Source organism: Anomaloglossus baeobatrachus, chromosome 2, assembly GCF_048569485.1.
Source record: "Anomaloglossus baeobatrachus isolate aAnoBae1 chromosome 2, aAnoBae1.hap1, whole genome shotgun sequence".
Taxonomy (NCBI): Eukaryota; Metazoa; Chordata; class Amphibia; order Anura; family Aromobatidae; genus Anomaloglossus; species Anomaloglossus baeobatrachus.
In genome coordinates, this window is record NC_134354.1 from 569,399,068 (window position 1) to 569,417,150 (window position 18,083).

Here is an 18,083-nt window from a genome sequence, read left to right on the forward strand (position 1 = left end):
CAGTGTACCTAGTGGCATCCTAAACGTGGCTATTGGACTTTGCTATAGTCCCACTAGTGCAAAGACATTTGCAGTACCTCTGCCTGCATTGCACACTCCAATTCATTATAACTAAGCCATTATACTAGCAAACACTCAGTGTACCTAGTGGCATCCTAAACGTGGCTATTGGACTTTGCTATAGTCCCACTAGTGCAAAGACATTTGCAGCACCTCTGCCTGCATTGCACACTCCAACTCATTATAACTAAGCCATTATACTAGCAAACACTCAGTGTACCTAGTGGCATCCTAAACGTGGCTATTGGACTTTGCTATAGTCCCACTAGTGCAAAGACATTTGCAGCACCTCTGCCTGCATTGCACACTCCAATTCATTATAACTAAGCCATTATACTAGCAAACACTCAGTGTACCTAGTGGCATCCTAAACGTGGCTATTGGACTTTGCTATAGTCCCACTAGTGCAAAGACATTTGCAGCACCTCTGCCTGCATTGCACACTCCAACTCATTATAACTAAGCCATTATACTAGCAATTTTTGCTGCCAGTTTAAGGGCCGTAGTTGCATTGTCAGGGATATTTATTCTTTATTATTCTGCTGTTAATAAAGCTAGACCACCACTGCAATCTACACCACCTCTCAATTTTTAGTACCACATTTTCAGTCCACAATCTTGTCGCAATCAACATGAGTGGCAAATGCTGGTGGAAAGGGGAAGAGGCGTGGTGGAAAAGGTAAAAAAGGTTTTGTCCGTGGGGAAGGTGGCAAAGCTCCATTATCATCTGCTGAAGATAGACCATCTACCAGCAAAAGTAAGATGTCTACTACTTACCGTGGACAATCCGATGTGCTCCCTTTTTTACGGACACGAACAACAGGAACAAAGGTAGATGATGGCCAAAAAAGGAAAATGCTTGAATGGATCTCAAGTGGTCCAACAAGTGCCCTCTCAGACACTTCAAGTACCGCATGCAAAAAAAACAGTCCTCTGAGTTGTCATCCCAATCAAACTTGATTTCTCCCAGCTCTGAAGTCTCCATCAGCCCTGCACAGTATTGTGGAACTGAGATGGCTGAGTCTGCAGAGCTGTTCAGTCACACTATAGCCTGGGAATCAGAGGTCTGCTCCCAAGCTACAGTGAGTACAGAACAGGAAATGGTCTGCAGTGATGCCCAGAACCTTTGTGACTCTGATTCAGGCCGTGAGGACCAAGTTTCGGAGCATAATGTTGACCCTTTGTCACAAACTGTAACACCCGTGGTTATAGACAATGAGGAACATACTGATGAAGATGAGACTCAGATACCCGATTGGGATGACAACTTAAATATTCGGTCAGGGCAAGAAGAGGCTCGGTCTGAGGGGGAGGGGAGTGCAAACACAACAATTGATGATGAAGTTCTAGATCCCACCTACTGTCAACCCACAGTCAGGCACTCGAGGAGGTCAATAGAGGTGGTGGAGGAGGATGCAACTGATGACGAAGTTACCTTGCGCCTTCCTGGACAGAGTCGGAGTACTGGTAGCACGTCTACAACTGCAACCTCAGCCACCACTCTGCCTCTGAGCATTATTCGGGGTGGATCAACAGGTCGCATGGCCTCTAAGCCTTGCCTAGCCTGGTCCTTTTTTAACATAGAAAAAGATCGCCCAAATTATGTGATTTGTAAAATTTGTCATGGTTCTCTTAGTAGAGGTCAAAACCTCAGCAGTTTGACAACTTCTTCCATGAATCGTCACATGAATAAATATCATATGGCCCGGTGGGAAGCTCACCGTGCTGCAATGCGGCCTAGCGGAGCGAACCATCCACCGCCTGCCCCTTCCAGTGCATACGCGCGCTCGTCATCTTCTAGGACTGTGGGGACAGCTGTCACACCTGTTTTTCCACCCACAACTTCCACCACTGTAACCGCAACAGGCAGTTTGCTTGGTAGGTCGTCAGTTGTTTTGGAAGGGGAAACAAGTGAGTGTGTACAGCTCTCTCAGACATCGATAGCACCAACTTTGGATGAAGGCAACATCATGTCTCCGCCTGCACTTTCCTCACAAACCTGCATTTTTCCAGGGACACCCTACTCAACACCGTCTACACACAGCAGCCAGATCTCTGTCCCTCAGATGTGGACAAATAAAAGGCCATTTCCTGCGACCCATGACAAAGCTAAGAGGTTGACTCTATCCCTCTGTAAGCTGTTGGCTACCGAAATGCTGCCTTTCCGCCTAGTGGACACACAGGATTTTAGAGACCTTATGTCTGTCGCTGTGCCCCAGTACCATATGCCTAGTCGCCACTACTTCTCTAAGAAAGGTGTGCCCGCGCTACACCAGCATGTCGCACACAACATCACCGCTTCCTTGAGAAACTCTGTGTGTGAACGGGTGCATTTCACCACCGATACTTGGACCAGTAAGCATGGACAGGGACGTTACATGTCGCTCACTGGGCACTGGGTAACTATGGTGATAGATGGTGAAGGGTCTGCTGCACAAGTCTTGCCGTCCCCATGACTTGTGTGTCAATCCTCTGTCTGTCCAAGTTCCGCCACTGCTTCTGCATCCTCCACCTCATCTGGGTCCTCCACCTCCGCCCCAAGCCTGCCTGGTCAGGCCACCAGCGTTCTCACTGCGCAGAAGGAATCACGCACCCCTCATTACTATGCTGGCAGCAGAGCGCAACGGCATCAGGCGGTCTTTAGCTTGACATGTCTTGGGAATAAGAGTCACACAGCTGAGGAGTTGTGGTCAGCTCTGCGGTCCGAGTTTAATAAATGGTTGTCTCCACTCAACCTGCAGCCTGGTAAGGCCGTGTGCGACAATGCTGCAAACCTGGGTGCGGCCCTTCGCCTGGGCAAGGTGACACACGTACCTTGTATGGCTCACGTGTTGAACCTTGTCGTGCAGCAATTTTTAACACAGTATCCCGGCCTAGATGGCCTTCTGAACAGGGCACGAAAACTGTCTGCTCACTTCCGCCGTTCAAGCGCCGCAGCTGAGCGACTTGCATCGCTCCAGAAGTCTTTCGGCCTGCCGGTTCATCGCCTGAAATGCGATGTGGCGACACGCTGGAATTCAACTCTCCACATGTTACAGCGACTGTGGCAGCACCGCCGTGCCCTGGTGCAATACGTCATGACGTATGGCCTGGGCCAACGAGATGCAGAGGTGGGGCAGATCACCCTGATGGAGTGGTCTCAGATCAAGGACCTATGCACTCTTCTGCACAGTTTCGACATGGCGACGAATATGTTTAGCGCTGACAATGCCATTATCAGCATGACGATTCCAGTCATTTACATGCTGGAGCACACGCTAAACACTATTCGGAGTCAGGGGGTGGGACAACAGGAAGGGGATGAACTACAGGAGGATTCATATGCGCAAGACACAACAACATCACCAAGGTCCAGACGTTCATCATCACCAAGGCGCCAGGCATGGGAGCATGGGGGACAGGGATCAACAAGGGCGCATGGTAGCAGGCGAGATGTTGAGGAAGGTGCAGGAGGACATGAAGAAATGGAGGACGAACTGTCCATGGACATGGAAGACTCAGCAGATGAGGGAGACCTTGGTCAAATTTCAGTTGAAAGAGGTTGGGGGGAGATGTCAGAGGAAGAAAGAACGGTTAGCACCTCTATGCCACAAACACAGCGTGGACTTGGTCCGCATGGCTGCGCAAGACACATGAGTGCCTTCTTGTTGCACTACCTCCAACATGACCCTCGTATTGTCAAAATTAGAAGTGATGATGACTACTGGCTTGCCACACTATTAGATCCCCGGTACAAGTCCAAATTTTGTGACATAATTCCAGCCATAGAAAGGGACGCACGTATGCAGGAGTATCAGCAGAAGCTGTTACTCGATCTTAGATCCGCATTTCCACCAAACAACCGTGCAGGTGCAGGGAGTGAATCTCCCAGTTGTAACTTGACAAACATGGGACGGTCTCGTCATCTTCAACAGTCTACACGTACCAGTAGGACCGTATCTGGTGCTGGTAACAGCAATTTTATGGAATCTTTTCATAATTTTTTTAGACCCTCCTTTGCAAGGCCAACAGAGACAACAAGTCTGACACATAGTCAACGGCTGGAGAGGATGATACAGGAGTATCTACAAATGAACATCGATGCCATGACTTTGCAAATGGAGCCTTGCTCATTTTGGGCTTCAAATCTAGAAAAATGGCCAGAGCTATCCAGTTACGCCTTGGAGATTTTGTCGTGTCCAGCTGCCAGCGTTGTCTCTGAACGTGTCTTCAGTGCTGCTGGGTGTGTGCTGACAGATAAGCGCACGCGTCTGTCCAGTGACAATGTGGACAGACTGACGTTCATCAAAATGAACAAGTCATGGATCCAGAAGGAATTTACTACCCCTGTGTCATCCTGGGGAGAGAAAATGCTTGTGGATTTGGAATGTGCTTGATGCAAATCTAGTAGTGAAGTGTACAACTAGGGCACAAGTGCTGCCACTGAAGGGGTGGGTGTGTGGGGCACAATTTTTGGAAAAAAGGGATACTCCGCTTGGAGTAACCCTTGCTTGATGTGTTTTTAAAAGAAGCCAAGATGAACAAGTCATGGTTCAGCAAAGACTTTGCTACCTACCCCGGTGTCATCCTGGGGACGGTTAAGAATAGCGTATTTTTGAATGTGCTTGATGCAAATCTAGCTGTGAAGTGTACAACTAGGGCACAAGTGCTGCCACTGAAGGGGTGGGTGTGTGTGGGGCCCAATTTTTGGAAAAAAGGGAGACTCCGCTTGGAGTAACCCTTGCTTGCTGTGTTTTTAAAAGAAGCCAAGATGAACAGAGCTGGGATCAGGAAAGACTTTGCTACCTACCCCGGTGTCATCCTGGGGACGGATAAGAATGGCGTATTTTTGAATGTGCTTGATGCAAATCTAGCTGTGAATTGTACAACTGGGGCACAACTGCTGCCACTGATGGGGTGGGTGTGTGGGGCCCAATTTTTGTAAAAAAGGGAGGCTCCGCTTGGAGTAACCCTTGCTTGATGTGTTTTTAAAAGAAGCCAAGATGAACAGAGCTGGGATCAGGAAAGACTTTGCTACCTACCCCGGTGTCATCCTGGGGACGGTTAAGAATAGCGTATTTTTTAATGTGCTTGATGCAAATCTAGCTGTGAATTGTACAACTGGGGCACAACTGCTGCCACTGAAGGGGTGGGTGTGTGGGGCACAATTTTTGGAAAAAAGGGAGGCTCCGCTTGGAGTAACCCTTGCTTGATGTGTTTTTAAAAGAAGCCAAGATGAACAGAGCTGGGATCAGGAAAGACTTTGCTACCTACCCCGGTGTCATCCTGGGGACGGATAAGAATGGCGTATTTTTGAATGTGCTTGATGTAAATCTAGCTGTGAATTGTACAACTGGGGCACAACTGCTGCCACTGAAGGAGTGGGTGTGTGGGGCCCAATTTTTGTAAAAAAGGGAGGCTCCGCTTGGAGTAACCCTTGCTTGATGTGTTTTTAAAAGAAGCCAAGATGAACAGAGCTGGGATCAGGAAAGACTTTGCTACCTACCCCGGTGTCATCCTGGGGACGGTTAAGAATAGCGTATTTTTTAATGTGCTTGATGCAAATCTAGCTGTGAATTGTACAACTGGGGCACAACTGCTGCCACTGAAGGGGTGGGTGTGTGGGGCACAATTTTTGGAAAAAAGGGAGGCTCCGCTTGGAGTAACCCTTGCTTGATGTGTTTTTAAAAGAAGCCAAGATGAACAGAGCTGGGATCAGAAAAGACTTTGCTACCTACCCCGGTGTCATCCTGGGGACGGATAAGAATGGCGTATTTTTGAATGTGCTTGATGCAAATCTAGCTGTGAATTGTACAACTGGGGCACAACTGCTGCCACTGAAGGGGTGGGTGTGTGGGGCCCAATTTTTGTAAAAAAGGGAGGCTCCGCTTGGAGTAACCCTTGCTTGATGTGTTTTTAAAAGAAGCCAAGATGAACAGAGCTGGGATCAGGAAAGACTTTGCTACCTACCCCGGTGTCATCCTGGGGACGGTTAAGAATAGCGTATTTTTGAATGTGCTTGATGCAAATCTAGCTGTGAAGTGTACAACTAGGGCACAAGTGCTGCCACTGAAGGGGTGGGTGTGTGTGGGGCACAATTTTTGGAAAAAAGGGAGACTACGCTTGGAGTCACCTTGCGGTGTTTTACATGATTTTAGAAGGGCGTGCCATGCCTATATCTGTGTGTCCTCCTCTTTTTCCTTGTCCAGCTCTTTTGTTTTCGCATGAGTATATGTCCTTGTCACTTTCCCATGTCTTTGTGTTGTGTTGTGAGTTGTTTGTCACCTTTTGGACACCTTTGAGGGTGTTTTCTAGGTGTTTTTCTGTGTTTGTGATTGCCTGCCATTGTTTCCTATGCAGTTCGAGTTCGGTTCGTCGAGCCGAACTCGAACGGGACCTCCGTTCGGCGAACCGACCTCGAGCCGAACCGGGACCGGTTCGCTCATCTCTAGTCCTCGGCAACCCTTCCCATACAAATTCTTCTTGCGCATAGCGCTATGGAGGTACACCAGCATTGGACCTGGTTGTCCTACGCAGGGTCGTAGGATCGGGGACTTCAAGTACATTTATTGGGGGAGGGGATGCCGGTTGCGCAACTCCCTCCCTGGGTAGCTTATCACAGATGGAACCTCAGTTGTTCCCGGGACAGGGACAACCCACCATTCCTCAACTAAAGGGGTTTCCACTGTACTCAAAGTAGGGATAGGCACCTCCTCTGTTGCCTTGGGCTCTTCAAAGGTTCAGCGTCTCAACATGTTACGATGAAGGTTCCGCGAGGGTCCCTCATTCCCCACTGGCTCCACCTCATAGACTGGGATAGCAGGATCTACCCTTCTTTTCACCACATATGGGATCGCCTCCCACCGCCCATCCAACTTCCCAGTTGGCTTTTTGGCCTTGACCATCACCCGGTCACCCGGAGCATACTCGTCTTTTTGCACGGGTCTCGGATTTGGGTGTACCAGTTGTTTGAGGCACTCCCCCACAACTTTGTGCACTGCTCTCAGCCGACGCCGGTGCTCTTGCGCCCATGCAGTGGTATTTCTCGGAGGTGGCTGCATTGGATCAGGCATGTGGAGATCCTCGATTTCCCGTCCGGCTCTCCCGAACATGAGCATATGTGGTGAGTAACCGGTGGTACTGTGTACCCTGTTGTTATAGGCCCACATCAGTTCAGGTAAGTATTCTGGCCACCGAGCCTTTTGACTGTCCTCCAGAGTCCGCAGCATCTGGAGCAAGGTGCGATTGAATCGCTCGCATGCCCCGTTCCCTTGGGGGTGATATGGGGTCGTGCGGGAACGCTCTATGCCATAAAGCTGGTACAGCTCAGTCATCAGGGTGCCCTGGAAGTATGCCCCCTGATCTGAATGAATCCTCTTTGGACACCCAAACATCTGTATAAAGTGTTTACAGACTGCCTCAGCTGCTGACTCTGCTGTCTGGTCAATGGTGGGTACAGCCACTGCATATTTTGTAAAATGATCTGTCATGACCAGGCAGTATGAGTGTCCTGAGGCAGAATACCCAATCTGTACATAGTCAATCATCAAGATTTCTAGGGGTGCAGACGTGAAGATGGCCTGGACAGGGGCCCGTTGTTCGGGGCTCTTACTCAATCCACAAGCTCGACACTTCAGACATGCTTCAGTTACCATATCTCCCAAGTCAGGGCAATATACTAGCCGTTGGAGCCACTTGTAGGTTTTATCGCTCCCAAAATGGGTGCCCCTCTCATGGGCTTTCCGGGCCGCCTCTGATCCCAAAGACATAGGTATAACAATCTGTTGTCGGTATTGCAACTCAGACTTTAAGTATACAGTCCGGCACAGGACTCCCTGAATAACATTTAGTTTATCCCACTGCCTCAGCAACTTCTGGCCTTCTGTGGTCAGGCAGGCCCTCTCTTCCGGCCGTGGCTAGACTTTGGTCCGGACCCACTCTTTCACTCGCCGTAGGTTCGGACAGCCATGCTGGACTCTCCCCCAATCATCCAAAGTCTTCCCTAACACCATGGGCATCCCAGAAGCCACCCCACTTGAATGTGCCAAGTTCTGGAATAGAGGTAATCGACCGAGATTCGGTGTTTCAGTGTCCTCTAGCTCCTCATCAACATTCTGGGTGGGCAATCCTACAGGAACTCGGGAGAGTGCATCAGCATTGCTGTTCTCCCTTCCTGACCAAAACTGGATGTGGTATTGGTACTTGGAAAGACGAGCCATCCACCTCTGTTCAAGAGCTCCTAGTTTGGCATTCCCTAAGTGTGCTAATGGGTTATTATCAGTCATTACAGTCACTTCGGCACCCGTCAGATACTCAGCGAACTTTTCCGTCATGGCCCATACCAGTGCTAAAAGTTCCAACTTAAAAGAACTATAGTTGTCGGAGTTGCGCTCTGACTCCCTCAGAGACCTACTGCCATAAGCAATTACTCTCTCACGTCCATCTTCCAGTTCCATCAAGTTCCCAAAATGTCTCTCAAAGAATTCCAGCGGCATAATCGTGCATTCCGACCCAGTATCGACTAGGCAGCGTAACCGTTGACCTTCGAACTCGGCTTCTATTACAGGGCTTCTGCCATATAAGTTGTGTTCTTCATACACTGGACTTGACTGCGGCGGCTGATAGTTTAACGCTGACTCGGCTCCCATCTGTGCAGAGCAGTCTCTGGCGATATGGCCAAATTGTTGACAGCACCAGCATTGGGGCCCACGGTGGGGTTGCGATCCCAATGTGTCGTACCTCATGGAATTCCGCCTCCTGGCCGGTGTTGCCATAGAGACTCGGGGTCCCGGAGCTATTGGTGGTGCGTGAAGTGGTCGGTCGCACACCTGAGCTACCTTCACTTTGAAGTTCCTGCATTTGTTCTGTTAAAGTCTGGATCACATCCCTCAGGACAGCAGCCTCTCCTGATCTTTTCTGACCCTCTGCAATATGGGCACTGCTCACCCACTTCTTGATCACAGGAATTGACTCCTCCTCCCGTTCTAAAGCGGCTAGATAGCTGTCATTAAATGTCAGAGTTGAGTTGCTCCGAGTCATCTCTCGGAGCTTATCCTGTAAAGACTTATTGGCTATCCCAGCAATGAACTGGTCCCTCAGGATCTTGTCCAGCTCCTGAAAGGCGCCCATGCCCGCTGAGTCACGCCTACGGATCTCCTGCATTGCTTCCTGCAAGGCGTTTGCATACCGCATAAGTGTTTCTCCTTCACGCTGTGGCCAATTGAAGAATCCACTTCTCAGCTGTGTCACTTGCACACGGGCCCCATGGACCCTCTCTAACAGAGCAAATACCTTCTCAATGTTGTCTCTCTCAGATTCAGGGTGCACCATCAGTGTCCGTCGGGCATCACCCTCTAGGGCAATCAGAGCTACTTCTGCCTGTAATTCCGGAGTCAGGTTACACATCTTGACTGCACTCCGAACCCTCTCCATCCAATCCTGAAGGCTGATGTTTCTACCATCAAACCTAACCAAGGGAGGGAACAAAGTCCCCGCTGGAAGGTACCCTACCTGGGGTGACATGGCAGATTGCACTGGTGACATTAGCGAAAGCTGGCTTGCCTGTGCTGGGGCCTGGACTGGTGCTGCTAATGCCGGTGAGTTGACTCCCGCCGCATTCCCGTCCATAACAGTCGCTGTACCCTGCCGACTATGCCAAATTTGTAAGCCGTGCACAGGGGTGGGCTCTTTAGGATACAGCGAAGTCACGAATGAGAAATAAACGGCCCCAAAACTAGATTAACTAACAAAAGTGCTTTACTACAATTTGAATATGAATGCAATCAAAACAGGGAAAGACATTCAGGGAAAATCCACAAACACTCAGCGAAGAGGCTGAGACCCTTGTGCTATACAGGGTGGCGCCTTACAACATGAGACTGCTACAATATATACACTATATGTTACCTACAGGAATGACTGGATATTCCAACCACCAACTACCTATTAATACCCTTAAACATGAAAAAAATTGGATGGGTGTGAAATACAAACCGCCCGCAGTATAGCACAACAGTTTACAAACTTAAAATAAATTTACTCTAACCCCCAATTGACTATCCCCTTGTCCCAATATAAATATAGTGCCCTTTAATGGAGGATTTGTCCCACGATTCACCTTGAATAACCAAACAATTTACTATATACAATGACTGCTTAGCAAAGAGCATAAAAACATAAATAACAGATATTTTGTTCAACACAAGTTCCCTCCTGGATGAGCTCGATTATGCCCTGAAGTCTATGATGGGTCTTAGTAACATCCGGGTGTGAGGTAGTTGTGGTCCACAGAGAAACCTCAATGAACTAAATAATGTAGTCTTGGAAACGATGGTACCAAATGGTGATTGTGGCAATAACTGTGGCCTGACAGGGTTACTAAGCCTAACTAAACTAACTACAGGCCCTGCCTCAGTCTCAAATATTCTGGCGCCAAACTGATGTGAGGTGCGTGCACGGTTACCCACTGCGATGGCGCAGTGGGCCTTACTTATCTTACCGACCCGGGTCTGCTCTGGGCAATATGTCTGAAGTACAAAGTCAGATGAGAGGCCTCTCCAACAGGTGAGCAGTACTGCTGGTCACTGTGGCTTGTCTCCTTGGCAACGTGCTATCAACTTCACAAAAGCGCAAAAGCGTTCTTTCAGCAATCTTCTCCCATCTGGTAAGGATTCGGATGCGGTCACGGTCAGCTCCGCTCTGTCACAGCTCTGATCAAGATGATAGATTTCTAGTCGCAAATATCATCTCTTCCCTCTTTTGCACGTCCTCTGTCTCTGTATTCATTCACTGCCAACTGCCAACCGCTTCCAAGATGGCTGCTCCTCTACTTCCTGTGATGTACTTCTTTTAATCAGCCTGTAGCTCCGCCCCCATCTGAGCTACTTATTGCAGTCTTTCATCTGTGCTGAGAAACAGCGTCCTCTTATGGTTGAATAATGACATTTTTCTCCCTCATAAAGTATTATCACATCATTATTGACAGCAAGCAGGTGGTAAAGTTACATACAATAAATACTGTTCACATTTATGAGACACAAATATATACGTCTAAACTATGCTTGTGAGGTGATACAGGGGCTTGCCATGCACATCTTTAACCAGGTATATATTTCTGGCCATGAACAATGGGAACTGTTTCACCATCTCACAGATGCGCCACTTCTGAGGTGGCTGTGGGCTGCTATTGTTAGGCCTGAAAAGGCCAAATAACCATGGCCCTTCCCACCCTAATAATATCAGCCCCCAGTTGTCTGCTGTACCTTGGCTGATTTTAGAAAATGGTGGGAACCCCACGCATTTATTTTTTTTTTTTAATAAATCAATTAATTTAAAAAAAATGTGGAATTCCCTTTATTTTTCATAACCAGCCAAGGTACAGCAGACAGCTGAGTGTTGCAGCCCATAGCTGCTGCTGTTCCTGTGCTGGATATGAAAAATGGGGAGAACCCCACGTAATTTTTTTACCAAAAAATAATTTAAAAAACAAACAGCTGGCCAAGCTAGCTATCGCTCTATCGAGCTATTCTGTTCTTTCTTTCTTTCTATCAATTCTATATGTTCTTTATATCTCTCAATTATCCCATCCTATCATATTTTGTTTCTCCTTTAAAAAATGCAAAAAAGACACATTAACAAAACCGCGGCAAAACGTCTTGCGTTTTTTTCAGCCACAAGCTGCGTTTTTGTGACCACATGATAAAAAGATACACTCAAGATGCACCCCGAAAAAGATGCAGCATGCGCATATAGCCTAACTTATTCTTTAGTTAGTCCAAGGTATGAGCTTTACACTACCTAACTGAACCCTTAAAGGGGTATTCCCATCTCTATGATCTTATCCGAATATGCAGTAGGTGTAATAATAAGAATATTAGCATAAACCTTCAATTAGAAATGTAGTATAGCTCTCCTGATATAGCCATTTCTCTTACCTCATGTGCAGGGCAATGCAGCATAAGTATCTATGATTACATAGACTTATATTCACAGTTAGTTAATTGCTCATGGTCATAATCATGGATACCTAAGCTGCAATGCACTGCACATGAGGTAAGACACATGGCTATATCAAGAAAACTATGCTACATACCTAATTGGAGGTATTTGCTATTATTATTATTATTATTATTATTATTACAACATTGACTATACATTAAGATTGCATCTTGGAGATGAAAACATCCCTTTAAGGTATGGTACCATATGCAAAAACGTTGCTTTTCTTCCACTAATATTTTTTTTTTCTTCAGATGTCTGCATCAAAACATGTATAAACAATCTGCTTTGATTATTGCATTTTAGCTGTGTTTTTTACATTGAGTTTCTGCACTCCAATTAAAGCGCAATTTCCTTTTTTAAAAGACATTTTTCAAGCTTTCCGTTGAAGCCTAAGGTGGGCTTTGCACGTTGCAACATCGGTAACAATGTGTTACCGATGCTGCAGAGATAGTCCCGCCCCCGTCGCACGTTCGATATCTAGTGAAAGCTGCCGTAGCGATTATTATTGCTACGGCAGCTTTACACGCACATACCTGCCGTGCGACGTCCCTCTGGCCGGCGACCCGCCTCCTTCCTTAGGGGGCGGGTCGTGCGGCGTCACAGTGACGTCACACGGCAGGCGGCCAATTGAAGCGGAGGGGCGGAGATGAGCAGGATGTAAACATCCCGCCCACCTCCGTCCTTCTCATTGCAGCCGGCGGCAGGTAAGTTGAAGTTCCTCGCTCCTGCGGCTTCACACACAGCGATGTGTGCTGCCGCAGGAGCGAGGAACAACATCGTACCTGTCGCTGCACCGGCATTATGGAAATATCGGAGGCTGCAGCGATGATACGATAACGACGCTTTTGCGCTCGTTCATCATATCAAAAAGGTTTTACACGTTGCGATATCGACTGCGACGCCGGATGTGCGTCACTTTCGATTCGACCCCACCGACATCGCACGTGCAATATCGCAACGTGCAAAGCCGCCCTTAGGCTAGGGCCCCACTTTGCGTTCTCCTACTTGCAGTTCTAAACGCACGTTTTGGGCTTAATTGATTTTACCAAAATTGCCTTTTCCAGAAACTTAGCGCTGAAAATGCATGCGTATTTACCGCGTTTTAGATGCGTTTTCAGCTCTTTTTAGCTGCTTTTCCACCTGCGCTTTGATAGATGCGTTTTGAACATCATGACACTGCTAAATAAAGTTTAAATAGTCAAAGTCAATGAAAAAATTGGAAAAAAAGAAACAAATCTATATTTTTGTGAAAAATAATGAAAATAGATTTATTTAATGAAATTATAGCGGTAATATGATATTTATTGGAAAAATAGCAATAATTTATTAAAATTCTTATTTTTAATTGTCGGACTATGTGTGTAAAGGGACATATGAAATCATTTTTTTGAAGTCCAAAACGCATGTTTTCTGCACTGGAAAAGCAGGTAAAACGCAGGAATTTGCTGGAATCTTGGTTTTTGCCATTTCTCATAGACTTCAATGTTAGCAAAACGCACCCAAAATGGCAAATACAATTGACATGTTGCTTCTTTGACGCATGGTTTTGGCCACAAAATATGCAAATTAAATGCAGTGTTTAGAAACGCAAAGTGGGGTCAGGAAATCCCCATTTTCCATAGACTTTGCTGGGAAATCAAAACGCATGCCTTTTGGCATGAAAAAGGTGCTTCTCAAAACGGACCTGAAATGCAGCTGAAACGCAGGTGGAGACGCAAAGTGGGGCCCTAGCCTAAAGGGAAAGGCGCACTAAAAACGTACAATTCAACAGCATGTTTAAATTCCGCCAGCACGGAGATTCCATGAAATCATGGCCACTTTCCTTAAACTGTTAAATACAGATTTTCAACACAAAAAGCCAGCAGAAAAAAAACACAGTTCAAGGCCCATGTAAATATATCCTTATTATTAGGCAGCAAAAACCTCTGTGTACAATTGTACTAATTCTGACACTGCTCATGTAATAGAAGTACAAAGATTAGGAACATTATTGTTTTTCATCTTATACATATTTTAGACATAAGACAAATGCACATCCCACAAGCTTTTATATCTTATGCATTATTAATATCATACTTTAATCTCAAAGTTCTTTTCTTACAATCATTATTATCCTGTCACTATGGGCAGTACTATATAGTTTTATATCCCCAGAGTAGAGAAAAGCTGCTACATTACCATTGTTTTAATAATCGTTATAGGCTTTCTGTACTTATTGGACTGAACATCCTGCAGGCCTGATTAAATCAACAGAAACTTGATAAATCATCGAAATTAGAGATTAAAAATGCAAAATGTTAAAGCAGCCAATCCTTATTCTTATGCACTTGTCTGGATTCAGGAGTGGACCCTGCGCTCTACTCATATGGGTTCCTTCCTTTGATGTGGTCCACAATGGGTTTGTTTCACAGTTTTTTCCACAGGCTGCAAACCTTGGTGATGTCATAATCCAAAGCCTTTTAAGGTCAATTTTCTCACTCGTGTCTGAATATTGAGTAAGTCAGTATTCCATTACCGTGTGCTTCTGAGGTTGCCTCATTAGTTCTCCCAGCTGGCTATCTACTCTGCAAACTCCTGTGGTTTCTAAAACGTGAATCTACTTACTGGCTTGTACCTGCTGATTAACTTTCTTGAAATTGTGCATTCTATAAATGTTGCTGCAAGCAAGTGCATCTTCTCTTTATTCAAGTGTATTCTTCATATCTCCTGCCAATGGCTATATATTTTTTTGATGATTAAGGGCTCATTTAGATGACCGTTCTGTTTGTCCTGGTCAGTTCCTTCTTTTTTGCGGACCTACTGACAAGACCATCTTTTCAATGTGTTTTGTGTAGGATCGAATGTCACACGGCAGCACTGCCGTGTGCCATCAGTTCCTACAAAAAACACATCAGAGTCTGTATGTCTGTTCCATTATTACGGAACATGTACTATTCTGTTCCGCAATTGTGGACTGTGACACAATACAAGTCAATGGGTTCTCATAATACCTGGAAACCACACGCAAGCATTAAAGGGGGCTTTACACGCTATGATATTCCTAGCAATCTCGTTAGCGATCCTGAACGATAAGACACGCTCTTGTCGCTCTAGCGATATTGGTGTATCGTTCTTTGGTCGTGACGGAACTGTCACACTAAGCAATCGCACGGACGTCGTCTAATCGTTGAATGTTAATTTCATATCCCTATTGGTTGTTTTTTTGGCATCACACAGCATGTGTTTGCGTGATGGCATCATCGATAGAGGCGTATTAACCTTGCTTTGACTACTCCCTTTTCTGTTTTTCTTACGCCCCCTCAACGCCCATACGTGCGTAATGAAATTGCCTTATCTACTTGCTATTTGCGTGATTGGTTAGCAATCATATAAATGCTTACAGATGTGTTATAGAGTTGTGTTTTCTTGGGCTTCAGAGAAGGTAGGTGTTTTGCATGTGCGAATATAATGTGGGGGTTTTTTCGGGTTTTTTTTGTGTTGTTTACTGCTAATAAGCTATGTTTTATATTTTTTCCAAAAAATAATTGAACATTATCATGTTTTGTTTAGGACTATGTTTTTTAAGTTAAAGTTTATATGTTTAAATTTTTGGTTTTACATTATGTTTTTGTATTTATTTTATTTTTTAAGTTTAATGAAAAATCGTTTAAACAATCAAAATTTAATATGTTCATTAATGATCTTATAATATTTTTTTTAAAAAGTGTTTTTTAATATGTGTTTTTCCTTTGATAACATAGATGTCTTTAGCCAGTGAGGAGTTTTTGCGGGAATTCATTGAAGAATATAGAAACCACCAATGTTTGTGGCGTGTGAAATCGCCCTCCTATAGCAATAAGGTTCTCAAAAAGGAAGCATATGGGAAATTAATCACGCTTTGTGCTCGCCATCAACCTGATGAATCTTTTAGGCTGGAAATACATCTATGCGAGTAAAATCGGTCCGAGTTGGCTGAAAAAAACTCGGCTGATTTTAGTTCGCGTTAGGTCAGAGTGCAATGCAACTAATTTTTCTCATGATTGCAGTGCGTGTGTGATCCGTGTGTGATCCTATTTTTTTCTCAGCAGCTGTCATCTGCCATTCAGCTCTGCTACATGGCCGCTGACTGCAGCCACAGACAGCCATGTAGCAGAGCTGAATGGCAGATGACAGCAGACACAGACAGAGCCGCACGATCAGAATGAACTCGGGTGAACTTCACCCGACTTCATTGTCATGCCGCGGCTCTGTCTGTGTCACGTCCTGATTAGCGGTCACCCGTGAAGGACTCACCGGTGACCGCTAATCCCCTGAGTGACTGAAGTGAGCAGCGCGATTAGCGCTGCTGTCACTCAGGTTACCCGCAGCTAGCTGGATCCTCCCCCCTTGACCGCAACTCACCTGTGACTTCATCGCTGTCACTCGGGCGACTTGCTGTCACTGTTGGAGGATCCAGCGGTGGCCGCAAGTTACCTGACTAACATCAGCTGATCGCGCTTCTCACCTCAGTTGCAGCATGGAGGTGACAGGAGCGGCGGTGTCTTCTGCAGCTCCTGTCACATTCATGTAGCAGAGCTGGAAGCGACGCGGGACCTCCGTGGATTACGTCGGACAAGGATGGGTTTTTTGCGTGCTTAATAAAGTGGTGAACGAGGGTCTTTGTTATTGTTTATTATTTCAAATAAAGGATTTTTTCACTGTGTGTGTTTATTAACTTTAATTTACAGGTTAATCATTGAGGGTGTCTCATAGACGCCTGCAATGATTAATCTAGGATTTAGTGGCAGCTATGGGCTGCCATTAACTCCTTAATTCCCCGATTGCCAACGCACCAGGGCAAATCAGGAAGAGCCGGGTACTGTCCCAGAACAGTCACATCTAATAGAAGCGGCCATTCTGGGCGGCTGCTGGCTGATATTGTTAGGCAGGGGGGCTCCCCATAACGTGGAGCTCCCCATCCTGAGAATACCAGCCTTCAGCCGTATGGCTTTATCTGGCTGGTATTAAAATTGGGGGGGACCGCACGCCATTTTTTTAAATTATTCATTTATTTATTTTAATGCACAGCATAGACATGCCCACCGGCTGCTGTGATTGGTTGCAGTGAGACAGCTGTCACTCAGCGTGGGGGCGTGTCTGACTGCAACCAATCATAGGTGCCGGTGGGCGGGTAAAGCAGGGAATACGAGATTGAATAATGAACGGCCGGCTTTTTCAAAAGAGGAAAAGCCGCCAGAGCAGTGTGAACGCCGTGCAGTACCGCGCTGGTGATCGGTGAGTATGAGAGAGGGGGGGAGAGGGATAGACCGACATGGACAGAGAGTGAGGGACAGAGATAGTGACCGACCGACAGACCGACCGACAGAGAGAGAATAGAGACCGAGAGGGAGAGACCGACTGACAGAGAATAGTGATTGACAGACATTGTGACACATCACTCGTTTCCAGTGTTTTAGGAAACATGCGATAAATGTATTTAGAAAATCGGATGTCACTAGGATGGTGTGAGCGCCGTCCCGTGACATCCGATTTTTTACACGCTCCCATAGACTTGCATTGGAGAGACTCGCAGAAGAAACTCGCAAAAAAGCAGCATGCTGCGATTTTTTTCTCAGTCCGATTTGGACTGAGAAAAAAAATCACAAATGCGAGCTGAATCATTTACTAACATGTGTCCGATTCCAATGCGAGATTTTCTCGCATTGCTCTACTGCGAGAAACTCGCAAGTGAGAAGCAGCCCTTACAGAGAAATTTGTCAAGAAAAAAAATTAAGGCCATAAGGACTGTATTTAGGAATAACGTTTGGAACTCCATTCTATGTCTGAACTGGGTGCAAAAAACCTAAAAAACATCACTATGGGGAGATAAGGTATGCACACCAGTGACTATGGAAGGGGAATATATGTAATAGCAGAAACTGCTGTGTGAATACTGACATGAAAAATTCAATAGCTATTCGTAAAAATGAAATGTGAAAAATGGAACCTGCATTACTGCCATGAATATATGAATAAAGAGAAATTTAGCTACTGAATTGATCAATGCAATAGAACCCCAACACTAC